Source organism: Palaemon carinicauda, chromosome 2, assembly GCF_036898095.1.
Source record: "Palaemon carinicauda isolate YSFRI2023 chromosome 2, ASM3689809v2, whole genome shotgun sequence".
In the NCBI taxonomy this organism is placed as follows: Eukaryota; Metazoa; Arthropoda; class Malacostraca; order Decapoda; family Palaemonidae; genus Palaemon; species Palaemon carinicauda.
The window spans coordinates 101491876-101505694 of record NC_090726.1 but is presented as its reverse complement, the minus strand read 5'-3'; the positions used below and the strand labels follow the sequence as shown (position 1 = coordinate 101505694).

At 34.6% G+C, this 13819-nt stretch overlaps 1 long non-coding RNA gene across 1 annotated transcript; it reads left to right on the top strand.

The window, feature by feature from the left end:
* Nucleotides 1-201: 201 nt before the first annotated feature.
* Nucleotides 202-4486, top strand: LOC137619376 (uncharacterized). Its single transcript, XR_011039905.1, has 3 exons — nucleotides 202-319; nucleotides 814-887; nucleotides 3990-4486. It is a non-coding gene; the product is annotated as an uncharacterized lncRNA (long non-coding RNA).
* The last annotated feature ends 9333 nt before the right edge of the window (nucleotides 4487-13819 follow it).

Here is a 13819-nt window from a genome sequence, read left to right as displayed (position 1 = left end):
ATCAAAATAAATCAAGCACAAGAGTAAAAGCAATCAAGTAAAGAGGAATTAAACGGAAGAAATTGCGCCTGGCGTCTAGCGGTGTGAGTGAGAACTACGTACCTCGCACTGGCGCTCGCTCGTCATTGCCATGAAATGCTAACTAACGTTGTTCAGACTCCTTGGAGGATACAAGCGACATTTGTTCCGAGACGAAGGAAACTCGACAATTAGTTGTGATGTTGGCAATTGGTGACTTGGTCGTTATTGGTGTCGATTTCGGTTGGAGGTATTGTCGACTTTGAGGAGTTTGAGGAAATTTTACGTTATGTGAATACTCGTAAGTCTTTTGTGAGTTTTTCATTTTAATTTTTTTTTTATTACTGCTTGTGGTTGTTGTTGCGCATATATAGTTCTTGGTAAGCTTATTAGGTAATTTTAAACTGTGTGGAATGAGGAAGTGTCCTATAGTCTTATTTTTACTCAGCAATTATAGTTTGTTACGTTAATGAAACTTTTGGAAAACTTATGTTTTAGTTTTTAAGCAACTATGGCTAGCTTTTCTACGATTTGACTTTTATTAGTTAGTGAATAATGTTGCTGCTTTTAAAGAAGTTCCTAGTAAGCGGTTATAATTGTTTTAAATGAAATTTAGAATTTCACTAGTATTCTGTTAATGATACTAATGAGTTTAAGTTCTTTTAAAGACTTATGTATTTTTTTTCCTATTTTTGTTGTTTATGGTTAATGATACTATAGTTAGTTCCTGTCGCACTATATAGAAAGTTTCAAAATTTTAACTAATTTTTATAACTTAAGAACATTATTTTCCAGAGGTTTATGAACATGCTGGTCTCGATCGTACAAGCTGGCGCCCTTTGATGTTGAAGTAACGAAATTTGTCGGTGGTAAGTGTTCCCATATACTCTATAGTTGTTAGGATTTTGTCACCCTTCTCGGTATCCTTAATCAACTTGGTTTCACATGTACTCATTTTTCGGGTTCGGCAGGACTATGTAAACTAATTGCGATAGTGTTAACACTAGTTAGATTTGCGTGACTTAGAAAGACAAAGTTTAACTGGGAAATCTGTGAATATTCTTTATTTGAATATACTTTGAAAATTCAACTATGGAATATTGTGGAAGTTTGATATTCTTATACTTTTAAAAATTAATTTGGGAAATAGACTGAGCTTTGATACTTTGTTAATTTTTTTTTTCAACATTTTTAATTTTGCGTTTAACGAAGTTCTGAGTTTTAAGGATTCGTACATTGGTCTCTTAAATGATTGCAGTTTAACTACAATTTTTTCAAAAACTTACGTTTATTTATTTCTTAAGGCTATTTAAAATTTTCTCAGGCAGGATACTTAAATTCAAAACTTTCAATTTTCTTTTTTATATATACTGTATATTCTTTTATTCTTTTTTTTAAACTTTTTTTTTTTAAATTACTGAATTGCAACTGGGTTCTGTTTACATTTTTCATGTCTTAAATTTTTAGATTCTGGTTCTTAACTTTTATATGCTATATATTGTAGTATTGACTTGGTATGTTATTTGGAGTTTTCTGTCTGTATTGTAGCTTAACTTGTTTTATTTTTATTTTTAGGCTTTATCATTTTTTATTTAGTATTTAGTTTTACCTGTAATGCATGTTATGTAGCGAATTATTTTTTAGAAACTAGTAATTTTTCTAGAATTTGAGCTTCAGGGCCTACCTGTAATGCATGATTTTAAAATAGTTTTAGCGATTGATTTTAGACATTTTGTTTATTTCTAGTTCTAGAATTTAGTGAGGTTTTAAGGTGTTCATTTTTGTATTTACGTAGCGAGCTTTTAGATATGTTTATTTTTAGTTCTAGAATTTAGTGCATAGTTTTAGAATTTTGGAATTTAGTGCATGTTAACTTTTTATAGAATTTAGCGAATGTTGTTAAATATTTTTATTCTCAGTTCTATAATTTAGTGCATGATTTTAGATTTCTAGAATTTTGTGCATTGTTTTAATTTTTGGTTATAGAATTTTGTGCATAGTTTTAAATTTTTAGTTATAGAATTTTGTGCATGGTTTTAAATTTTGTTATAGAATTTTGTGCATAGTTTTAAATTTTGTTATAGAATTTTGTGCATGGTATTAAATTTTGTTATAGAATTTTGTGCATGGTTTTAAATTTTTAGTTATAGAACTTTGTGCATGGTTTTAAATTTTTAGTTATAGAATTTTGTGCATGGTATTTGTATTTTGTTTATTTTTAGTATTGTAATTTAGTGCATGGTTTAGTATTTAATTTATGAAATTTACCAAGTCCACCTTTGACGGGGGGTGGCTCCGCTGCCCCCCGGGCAAAGGTGGACTAGGGTCGTACATGGCATGACTTTTAAGTCTGCCATGTACGACCCGAAAATAACCGGGGAATCTCTTTAAAATGAGATTCCCCTAGGTAGGGCGTTAGGAATAGGTAGGCTTTAGCAAGGAAATAGGTAGGCTTTAGCAAGGAAATAGGTAGGCTTTAGCAAGGAAATAGGTAGGCTTTAGCAAGGAAATGGGTAGGCTTTAGCAAGGAAATGGGTAGGCTTTATTTAGGAAATGGGTAGGCTTTATTTAGGAAACTGGTTGGCCATTGTTTGAGAAATGGCTAAGCTTTAGGAAATAGGTAGGCCTTGTTTGGGAAATGGGTAGGCTTTGTTTGGGAAATGGGTAGGCTTTGTTTGGGAAATGGGTAGGCTTTTAGGAAATGGGTAGCCCTTAGCTGTTAAGGGTCAAAGATTAATGAATTTATTAAGGATTTTTGGTAATAGTTGAAAGTATAGTCTGCTGTTTTGCAGTTGCCTATTTAAGGTCATAGGTCACATGAATAGTAGGAAGTATGTAGTCTGATGTAGTCTGCTGTTATGTTGCAGCTGGAAATGTATCACAGGCATATTTCTTTTCTTCATTTAGGAGTTAAAGGAATAAAATTAAATCTAGATGGAATATATTGGAGATCTAGGTAGACTTTTAAAATATTAGATATGAAAGTTTGTATAAAGCATTTGTTTCAACAAATCTAATTAGACAAATTTATACATGAAATATAGCTTTTGTATATATCTTATAAATTTCAAAGGTTGTGATAATGTACTTAACGGTAATGATACAAAGCGCAATGTAAGATTCTCTTACTAGATTTTAGTTGGAAGAATTCCTGTCTCATCCTATTTTCGCGCATAGTTGTTTGGTTCCGCCCACCATCAACTTGGTCTATGACGAAAGATCTGCCTATCTTTTTTTCAGAAGGGTGGTGCTAAGGGGGGTTTTGGATTGTTTTCTCAAGACGTTGGTGTTTATAGTATCTTTGTTTTCAGGACTTTTTTTTTTTTTCAACGTTAGATATCTCTAAATCGTATAAAGCCTTTGGAATAGGAGTTTTCTCAAGACGTTGGTGTTTTTAGTATCTTGGTTTTCAGGACTTTTTTTTTTTTCTCCCAAAGTTAGATTTCTCAAAATCGTATAAAGACTTTGGAATAGGAGTTTTCTCAAGACGTTGGTGTTTTTAGTATCTTGGTTTTCAGGAATTTTTTTTTTCTCCCAAAGTTAGATTTCTCAAAATCGTATAAAGCCTTTGGAATTAGGGACACCCATTGACTGTCCAAAGCGTTTTAAGTTCGCGTTCTCTCATTCTAGAGTTTGCATTAAAGTGCAGACGTCCTTGTTAACAATTCCAGATTTGAATTCTGGTTTATTTGAAAAGTTGTTTGAATCTGATTTATAATCTCCTTTAGTTTTTGTGCTACTGTGGTTTTCTAATTTGATTTATTTCACGTTCAGCAGAAAAAGTTTCTAAAAGTATGGATTTTCTAAAAAGAAATTTAGCCAAAGTAAGCTTCTTTCTTTTTTTTTTTTTTTTTTTTATTGCCACAAAACTGGTTTGACATTGCCTCCAATGAATGTGGTTTTGGAGGAATATGATCAGATTGGCTGGTGGTATTTGGATGATAAATATTAATTTAAGGTGTTCTTTTCAGTACTTCGTGAACGATTAGTATCAGATACGCTTACTTGTAGTAGCTGCCATAGACCTTCAAGGAACTTTGGTGAACATCCGAAAAAGTTCCTTCACACACTAGTTTGGAATGTCATCGGAGGAACTAGTCCTGAATGGCCAATTTAAAAGCTCCTTCCAGAACGGGAAGTTTGACTTGCGAAATTTCTTCAAGAGTTTAGTTACACCCTGCGTCTGTGGTAGTGGCAAGCTTCAATGGTGAATTCACAGCTGATTGGAATTTATTCAAGCTCAATCAAATCATAATAGGCAGAGGAAGGCAGATGCGTTGATGGATGGCCGCTTGTCAACAATGTCGTGGCCATCTTGAAAGCCTGTCAAGTTTAAAAATCTTTTATAAATAAAATCCTAATGTGATTTTGCTTTTAAACATTAAAATCTACTTCACTGTGCTGTAAAACATAAGAGTCCAGGTCATGCCAATCTGAAAAGTACTAATTAGCAAATATTTAACTTCAATCTTTAAAAATGGCAGTCATCCATGACTTGTAAAAACTGGCCAATCGGCAAGATTTTCCTTGTACTGAACAGTTATTGTCAAATTTTATGCTGGTATAATTTAGTCCGACGATTACTCTAAAATTGTTGTTCTCTCCTGTGCTATGTGGTTGAAGGGCTTGTCCAGTAATTGTCACTCAAAATTCTTAGCTTAATGCACGAGGAAATGTTAAAAATATATTTAACATAATAAAATATCTGAAATTCATTGCTTAATCCTATTTATGCTTCATAAGTTAAAAATAATTCCGGGTAGCCTTTTATTAAATGAATTGTGAACTTAATTGGTTTGGTACTAAATAAATTTGAAATTAAAAAATATAACCCTAAATCTGTCACTCCTTGAATATTACACAGATAACCTACCATTGTAGTTTACATAAAGTGGAACTTGAGGTAGAATGTATACTCTAAATTTGAGTTAGAAAAGTTAAAAATTCAGATTTTTGTACTAGTGTGCTTGCATAAGAGGATAGAACAAACCTTGCTCTTGAACGGTATAGAAAGTAAGCTAAAGCTTAAACAGACTTCTTTCAATGCTTTGCTACTGATGGCCTGGTGATAGGTTTATGCATTTGTTGCATTGAGTGGATAAATATTTTGACTGCTGGGCGTAGGTTAACAATACATGGACCCAGCAAGTGGGCTTGCCAGAAGTTTGCCAATGGTGGTTAAGAGCGTTTGAGTACTAGGTTAAAGGATATACTGTACATAGTTGAGTGTCTGGGTAAGAAACTAGACTTAAATTATTCCGAACAGGAAACTGGATTTAGTTGAAGATTACAAAGTACATTTTGTCAGCTTAGTGAAGCAGCAGTCTATTAGTTTGTAAGATTCAACAAATAAACAGGAATATGGTATCTGTAAAACGAGTGTCAGGGTAAGAAACTAGATATATTTTTGGCAGATTATTCCGAACAGTAAACTGTATAGTTGAATATTACCTAGTACATTTTGGCAGCTTAGTGAAGCAGCAGTCTATTAGTATGTAAGATTCAACAAATAAACATGAACATGGTATTTGTTAAAATTTATTTTTTAATCTTAACAGCACTATAAAAATGTTATGCAACGAAACTCCATGCTCCGTACTAGCATGAAGCCTATCCTAATGGTAGAGTTCTGATATGGCGACAGGGCTTATAGGCAGTTTTTAACTGTATTTGCTACTAGTTTACTGTATATACGGTTCCTTTATTCCTTATCCATTAGCAGTAAACATGCTTATTTTGGTACACTTTCACTGACTCTGCTACAATTATATTAAAAAACAATAGTTATAAAAATTTTCTTCAGGTAAAGGAAGCAATTACCATTGGTATTCAAAATATTCAATTATTCCTAACTATGATCCTTACAATTTAACATGGATTGTAAGGTAATTAAAAGTGATGGAGGTTACGTCCACGCGACAGGGTAATACCCGAAGGGATTTTTTTACGCACTGATGGGTGGGAAGAACCACTGGAGTATACGCCATACGCGTTAAAACCAGATGAAACTAGAAACATTGGTGCCTGTTCTTGCTTAGGCCCATTATCCGGGTTAAAACCAAAAACCTGTACCCACAGGAACAGGACTACTTGCGTTCGGTGTTTTGGTATCCATAGTTCCAATGCAGTCATTGCCATAGTGAGCAGAAATATTTAAATGAAAAAACTGGCTAATCATCATAACAGATGGCTCTGAAGGGCAACTTTTGCTATGAATTTCTCAAAATGGTTTAAGACTTCGATGGCCTGTCTCTTTTACTTTTTGTTTTTTAGCTAACGTATTTTCATGAAAGATCTCTTGTGGGACATAACGAAAAACAGAATTCATACATTGTATTCTGGGATAGCATACCTGCTATAGTGTCTTTAACCCAGGCTGCGATCACTTAAACACAGCAGTTAGCTGGTATTGGTCCGGCTTTTGAGATTATTAATCTTCATTAAAAGTTAAAAAAGTTGCGGGTTTTAGGTCTCCACAGAGACGATTTACATCGTCATCCACGGGCGCTATTGCTGTTATTGAAAGTTGGTTAGTCTCAATGGCTTAACGAGCGTCAAATTATAGAAGACTAGACTGCCTCTTGGTTTTTTTAATATTTTTCTGTATACATTATTGCTAAAGGGAGTCGGAGTACGTCAGTTATGGCAACGACCAACTTGGTTTAAACTTAACAATTTCAGCGTAACTTAATTGATTTACTTTCTACTAAAGACAAAAATAAATAGGCTCAGTCTACACGACCAAGCATTGTTCGGCGAACTTTGCTTTATCGAACAAAGTTCCGTAGAGGTCTTTTTGATTGCTGCGTTCAAACGATGACTGCTGAGCAGCAAAAGATGGTGATGGCAGCAAAAATGATTGCTGTACGGACAAAAAGTAAATGAACAATTGTACACTCTGAAAGAAAATTCTCTTCTGTACTGTTATTGCTGCGTGCTAGAATAAATGGAAGAAAATATGGTGCCTAGTGTGTTTGCAAAGGAGACATTTTGAAAAATCGTATGTTACTAAGCGAGTTATAAAGTGAATCGGAACTAGCTTTCATAAATTACATCATAATGGATCCAAATAAGTTTTACAATGTTATCTTGAAACTGGAACCTACAATCACAAAACATGATAAAATTATACAGAGCTTCAAAACATAATACAACAAGGATTAACAAGCAGAATTTGTATAAAATTATACTTGAAACTTTCCAGAGATCTATGAAGGCATAAGAGATTTCTTCGGCTTGCCAACTTACCGTATTTCAAACCTGTCACGTCTGTGTTATGCGTTAGCTAGTTTTAGCTTCACCCCATCTTCAATAACATTATTAATATCAGTGCCCCAAGTTATTTTAGAAATTGCTGCAACTCTTCATTTAATGTAGATTGCGCCAACATAGTTAGAACACGGGCTCTTGCATAGAAATTTCATCACGATCTCGATTAGCATCGGCTGAGAGGGTGTTATTTATATAACTGTCAGGTTTAAAGTTGCCTCACAGGAGCAATAGAATTTTGTCATGTTTAAACTTGAAATTAGGATAAAAAAAATGGTATATCATTGGCATTGGGTAGTGCCATAGCCTCTATACCATGGTCTTCTACTGTCGTGGGTTAGAGTTCTCTGGTACGCTATTGTCTTGGTTCTCTTCCTCTTGTTTTGTTCAAGTTTTTATTGTTTATATGGAGATATGTATTGCAATGGTGTTACTCTTCTTAAAAATCTTATTTTTCCTTGTTCCATTTCCTCACTGGGCTATTTTCCCGGTTGAAGACCCTGGGATTATACAGTAGTATCCTGCTTTTCACAACTAGGGTTGTAAATTAGCCAGTAATAATAATAATAATAATAATAATAATAAACTTAACGTCGTGCGTCAGGCAATATCTCCCCAGCCTTAACCACCAACGAGCACAGCTCTCGTTATGTGGGCAATCATACGAAAAACCTATAATCAAACTTTGCTCGCTATTTCTACGTTCCTGACGTCACCTGGAACAAAAGTTCGTCCGTGTGGATGGAACCTAAAGCGTGGTACACTACAATTAATAATACATGGACCCAGCAAGTGGCCTTGCCAGAAATTTGCCAATGGTGGTTAAGAGCATCTGAGTACTAGGTTAAAGGATATACATAGTGTCTGGGTAAGAAAATAGATATATTTTTGGCAGATTATTCCGTACATTTTGGCAGCTTAGTGAAGCAGCAGTCTATTAGTTTGTAAGATTCAACAAATAAACATTAAATTCCGATCACATACTGTTCTTTTCCTATTCAAATGGGATAATGACTAGAAAACTCCCGTTAAAGGGCGGCTGTGTAAAGCGGTCTCATAAGTTGGGTTATTGTGTACAGTTGGTTCCATTAATTCTGGTACACTTGTAGGGAAGCTAAGGAGACGTCAGTGTACCAGAATTAATGAAGTCAGCTGTACTAGTGGTAATGTGACGTCAGACTTCGTACCCCTTTCCAGTAATCGAGGTCGAGGTGATTGAAGATCCGAAAGAGGGAATACTACCAATTGGAAAAAAAAGATGAATTTTATATATGGGTTATATAACTATACGAAAGATTACCTGCAAGGAAACTTTACAAAATACCGTAAACTTGTCTTTGTGGGATGGGTTGCATTCAGGGTTTAAATTGATGTGGCCATTACCTTAGATGCTGCTTTTCACCTTGGATTACCTTAAAACTTTTCTTCTTCTTTGTCTGCATCTTTTCCCACTTTTACCTTAAAACTTTTACATTTTTTATTTTCTAAATTTGAAGCGAGTAAAACCGAAATTACCTTACAAATATCATTACCTTAAAAATTACTTTGAAATCATGCAAATTACCTGAAATTCAGGTAATTACCTTAAAAATTACCTTGAAATCATGCAAATTACCTGAAATTCAGGTAATTACCTTATAAATTACCTTGAAATCATGCAAATTACCTCAAATTCAGGTAATTACCTTAAAAGTTTAAACCCTGGTTGTATTGCCATTTTCTGGCTACGATAAGAAAATATAAATTTCTCCAGGACAGAAGAGGAACCGGATTTATGAGACACTTCTGCTTAGCGGCGCCTTACGACTGAGCCTCGGACTCCAACCACAGTCCTCATGATGCTCCCATTCCATTCCTTCCATCCCATCATCAATCATTTATATATAACTTACCACTTTCACATCCTTATCCCACTTACGGGCTGCTAGAAATTTGGCAAGAGCCCGTGGTCCCCTTTTAGGGAGGCCAATCATAATCCACCCATCCAACTCGATAGGTTTATGAAATGGCTGTTTGGCTACACTGCTAGACCAGTATTTGATTTGTCATATTTTTCTGTCTCCTTGGGCTAATTTAACGTTTATTCGGTTTTAATTTTTGATACAGTGGTAGTCGAGGAAAGTATGGGCAAACAGATTGATCAATACGGCCTTCAAAATCTATATTAATGAAGCACAAAACTCTCATAAGTCCTAATAAATACTTGATAGCGTCTAGTAACCTCAGAAAATATTCCTGAAAAATTTTCCCGAAAAATTAAAACCAGTAATTTTCATGTGTTTATAATAGTATTAATATTATTTTAACTATTTGCATTCAACTGAATAACGCTTGCTCTGACGTTTGTGCAAACTCGTTACTGCAATTAAAACTTATTCCTATTTAAATAATTTCTAATTGAATAACTCTCGGTAATAAGTTAACTTTGTTTGTAAGTACTATAACTTCATTTAAATCAGTTTGGTTAACGAAATTGTATACAGGTCGGCACGTGTATTCGGCGTCAATGACCTTAGATGTCAGGATGCCAGAAAACTTCAGATCAATCAATCAATCAATAGGCACTGTAAAATAACTTGCAAGAGGGAAAGTGGCTACTTCACAGTTGTATATCTACTGGTGGAGTTTTCCAAAGTGGCTACTTCACAGTTGCATATCTACTGGTGGAGTTTTCCAAAGTGGCTACTTCACAGTTGCATATCTACTGGTGGAGTTTTCCAAAGTGGCTACTTCACAGTTGCGTATCTACTGGTGGAGTTTTCCAAAGTGGCTACTTCACAGTTGCATATCTACTGGTGGAATATTCCAAAGTGGTTACTTCACAGTTGCATATCTACTGGTGGAGTATCCAAAGTGGTTACTTCACAGTTGCATATCTACTGGTGGAGTATCCAAAGTGGTTACTTCACAGTTGCATATCTACTGGTGGAGTATCCAAAGTGGTTACTTCACAGTTGCATATCTACTGGTGGAGTATTCCAAAGTGGCTACCTCACAGTTGCATATCTATTGGTAGAGTTTTCCAAAGTGGCTACTTCACAGTTGCATATCTGCAGGTAGAGTTTTCCAAAGTTGGCCAATATTCATAAATCCCACAATCCATCAATGCTACATTGAAGGGTGTTGTAGTTAGTGAATATAAGATCAATCTTAACACGTTTCCCACAGGTCATAAGATATATCTGAAGTCCAAACACTTTAAACATTCCTGGCTTGCGGTAACCAACCGTAAGATTGATTGCGTCTCGGCCAGAATTTTATTCTGAGAATCTTGAGTCCGACTTTATGGCGTAGTTTACGGTAGTTCATGCATTATGGCATTTTATACAGGGTGGTAAAATGAGATTGAAAAGAAGAGAGAAGTACTGACTTATTCCACGAGAGAGAGAGAGAGAGAGAGAGAGAGAGAGAGAGAGAGTTTATTGATTGTCTCGACTTTTTAGTCCAGCCGCGGATACTCCATTTGCTCTTTGATAAACACTTAGATTAAGTGTTTAGAAAGTTCTTATGATCTTCTCTAACTTATTCTTTCATTCGTTTACCGTGTTACTGTTCACTACATCCGCTGGAAGTCTGCTCCACGTATTTTTTATTTTGTATGTAAAGAAATAACCACACTGAGTGGTGTTGTGTCTTTTCCATTCCAGTTTGTATCCGTTACTTCTGGACTGATTGGAGAGATGGCTGAAAGAATGAAGAGCGGAAAAAGGCACGGACTTATTCCGAGAGAGAGAGAGAGAGAGAGAGAGAGAGAGAGAGAGAGAGGGCGGGTGGGTGGGCTTCAAAGTCGAAGAACGGTTGGACTAGGTGTCATTAACCTGCTTCTGAGAACTGCATGAAATTAAATTGCTTTTTTTTTTCGCGTGGGACATATTGATGTTAATTTTCATTTTATTCATCAGTGTGAAATATGTTATTTAGCTTTAATCTCAGTTCTTTCGCACTATTGGGTATTCAGCGAATTTGTAAGTAACTACTGAAATACTTCGCAAATTAAAAAAAGATAAGTCTAGGTAGCTTGGTTTAAATTGGTTTTTAAATCTCCCAAAGCTTGTTGTTTTCCATTTAATGAAATACATACGTTATTATTATTATTATTATTATTATTATTATTATTATTATAGCTATGCGTTTATACCCTTCCCAACCCTCCCCCTTTTCCAACTACAACCACTCTCACCAGATTATGACCGGTCTCTGTCCCCCTATCCGAAGTACGGCGAGAGAGCGATTAGTTATACGTCTGGCAATGCTGCTGAGCGGGACCAGAAATATATATGTATATATATATATATATATATATAGAGAGAGAGAGAGAGAGAGAGAGAGAGAGAGAGAGAGAGACTTACCTTATTGCCTTATTGCGTTATTTTATGTTTGGGTTCCCCCAGGTCCCTCAGTGTGAGGCACCTCGTATATCCACCAGAGAGTTGCTAATGCATCTTCCGGTGTATTTTGCATCTTCCAGTCTTGGATGGTCTGGGATGCATCTTAGAGAGAGAGAGAGGCTTGCTCTTTGGTATATAATGGACATTATTATTATTATTATTATTATTATTATTATTATTATTATTATTATTATTATTATTATTATTATTCGAAACGAGGAAACGTTCATATAATACAAGTCTAAAACGCCTTTACTTACAGAAGAAAATTTCAGCAAGTTAATCAATATTTTACCTATTAACTTTGCAAAAAAGATAAAAAAAGACGAGATAGAAAATGTGTAAAAAAAAAAAAAAATATATATATATGATATGCAAATGATACCCAAGAGCTACTCAGTAATTGCCTATTTGTACGACTGAAATTGTATCCCGACTTGGAAATAGAAACTTCCACGTTGGAATGAGTATAATTGTAGGCCCGAGTAGAGCTCATTCCTTCATCTTTGATATTCAAACGATATTTGCTAAAATGAAGAAAGTGAACGCTCCCGTCTATTGAGGTATTCATTTTTACTTAGATATATGTACAACACATTGGACATATGTATATGTATATATATATATATATACATATATATATACTATATATATATATATATATATATATCTATATATATATATATCTATATATCTATATATATATATATATATACATATAACTATATCTATATATATATATATATATATATATCTTTGATGCTTCTTATGCAATTTAATGTCACTGATTGCTCAAAGTTTTATTGAACTTATTTAAAAAATTAAGTACATTCGTGCTGCTACGTATATATGTATATGTATACTTATATTATATATATATATATACATATATATACATATATATATATATATATATATACTGTATATATATATATATATGTATATATACACATATTTATATATATCTATATATATATATTTATATGTATATATATACATGTATATATATATATATATATATATATATATATATGTATATATATATGTATATATATATATATATATAAATGCAGTTTAACACAAAATCTATATATATATATATATATATGTGTGTGTGTGTGTGTGTGTATACACGCCCACACCCATATATTTATATATATATATATATATATATATCTGTGTGTGTATGTATTTGTGTGGGCGTGTGTGGGTGTATGTGGGTGGTACCGGTCTTTGTATGGCAGACCATCAACCATGATCACACAAACAGACGCACACAAAATCGTTTGAGAAATGTTAGTAAGTCAAGATTAAAGAGTTAACGAGTTAACGTCAAACACAACCATGTAAATTAAAAAAGTTTAATTCTAGAGGACTATTACATCATCTCTATATTATATTTTAGTTTTTATGTATTCTGTAGGGATATGTGATACCAGAGAACGGTGTAGCTCACAAATTAACAAAGGGATCGTATAGTTTACCCGATTTAATATATACAACAACAACAACAAAAACAACGACAGCTGTGTTTGCTCCATTGCAGGACAAAGGCCTCAGACATGTCCTTATTCATATGTGGGGTTTGGTCAGTTTTCATCATCACGCTGGCCAGCAGCGGATTGGTGTTTAAAGGTTTAAAGGCCGCTCATGAATGGCAGAGGCAAGGGACAGTGACATTGCCCTATCAAGCAGGACAATGCCATAGAGACTGACCATATTACATATGATCAGCGCCCAAGCCCCCTTTCCACCCAAGCTAGGACCAAGGAGGGCCAGGCGATGGCTGCTGATGATTCAGCAGATGGACCTATAGGCTTCCCCGAAACCCACTATCCTTTGCTCAAGAGGGTGGTGAGGTTCCAGCGACCAAACGAATAAATGAGTTTGAGCGGGACTTGAACCCCAGTCTGGCAATCACCAGGCAAGGACGCCACCACCAGGCCATCACAACCCTAGACGGGAGACTTGTTTAATCGCTCCCAGCAAAAGCAAACCAACCTAGTATGGGTGGCGCTGACTACCTTAATGCAGCCTTGCTGATGCTCGCAACGCGCAAAACATTTTCACCACGTTAAGGTATCCCTACTGAGAAAGTAGAAGGAAGTTGAAATAAGTAGGACTTTTTACTTCTCACTTATAAA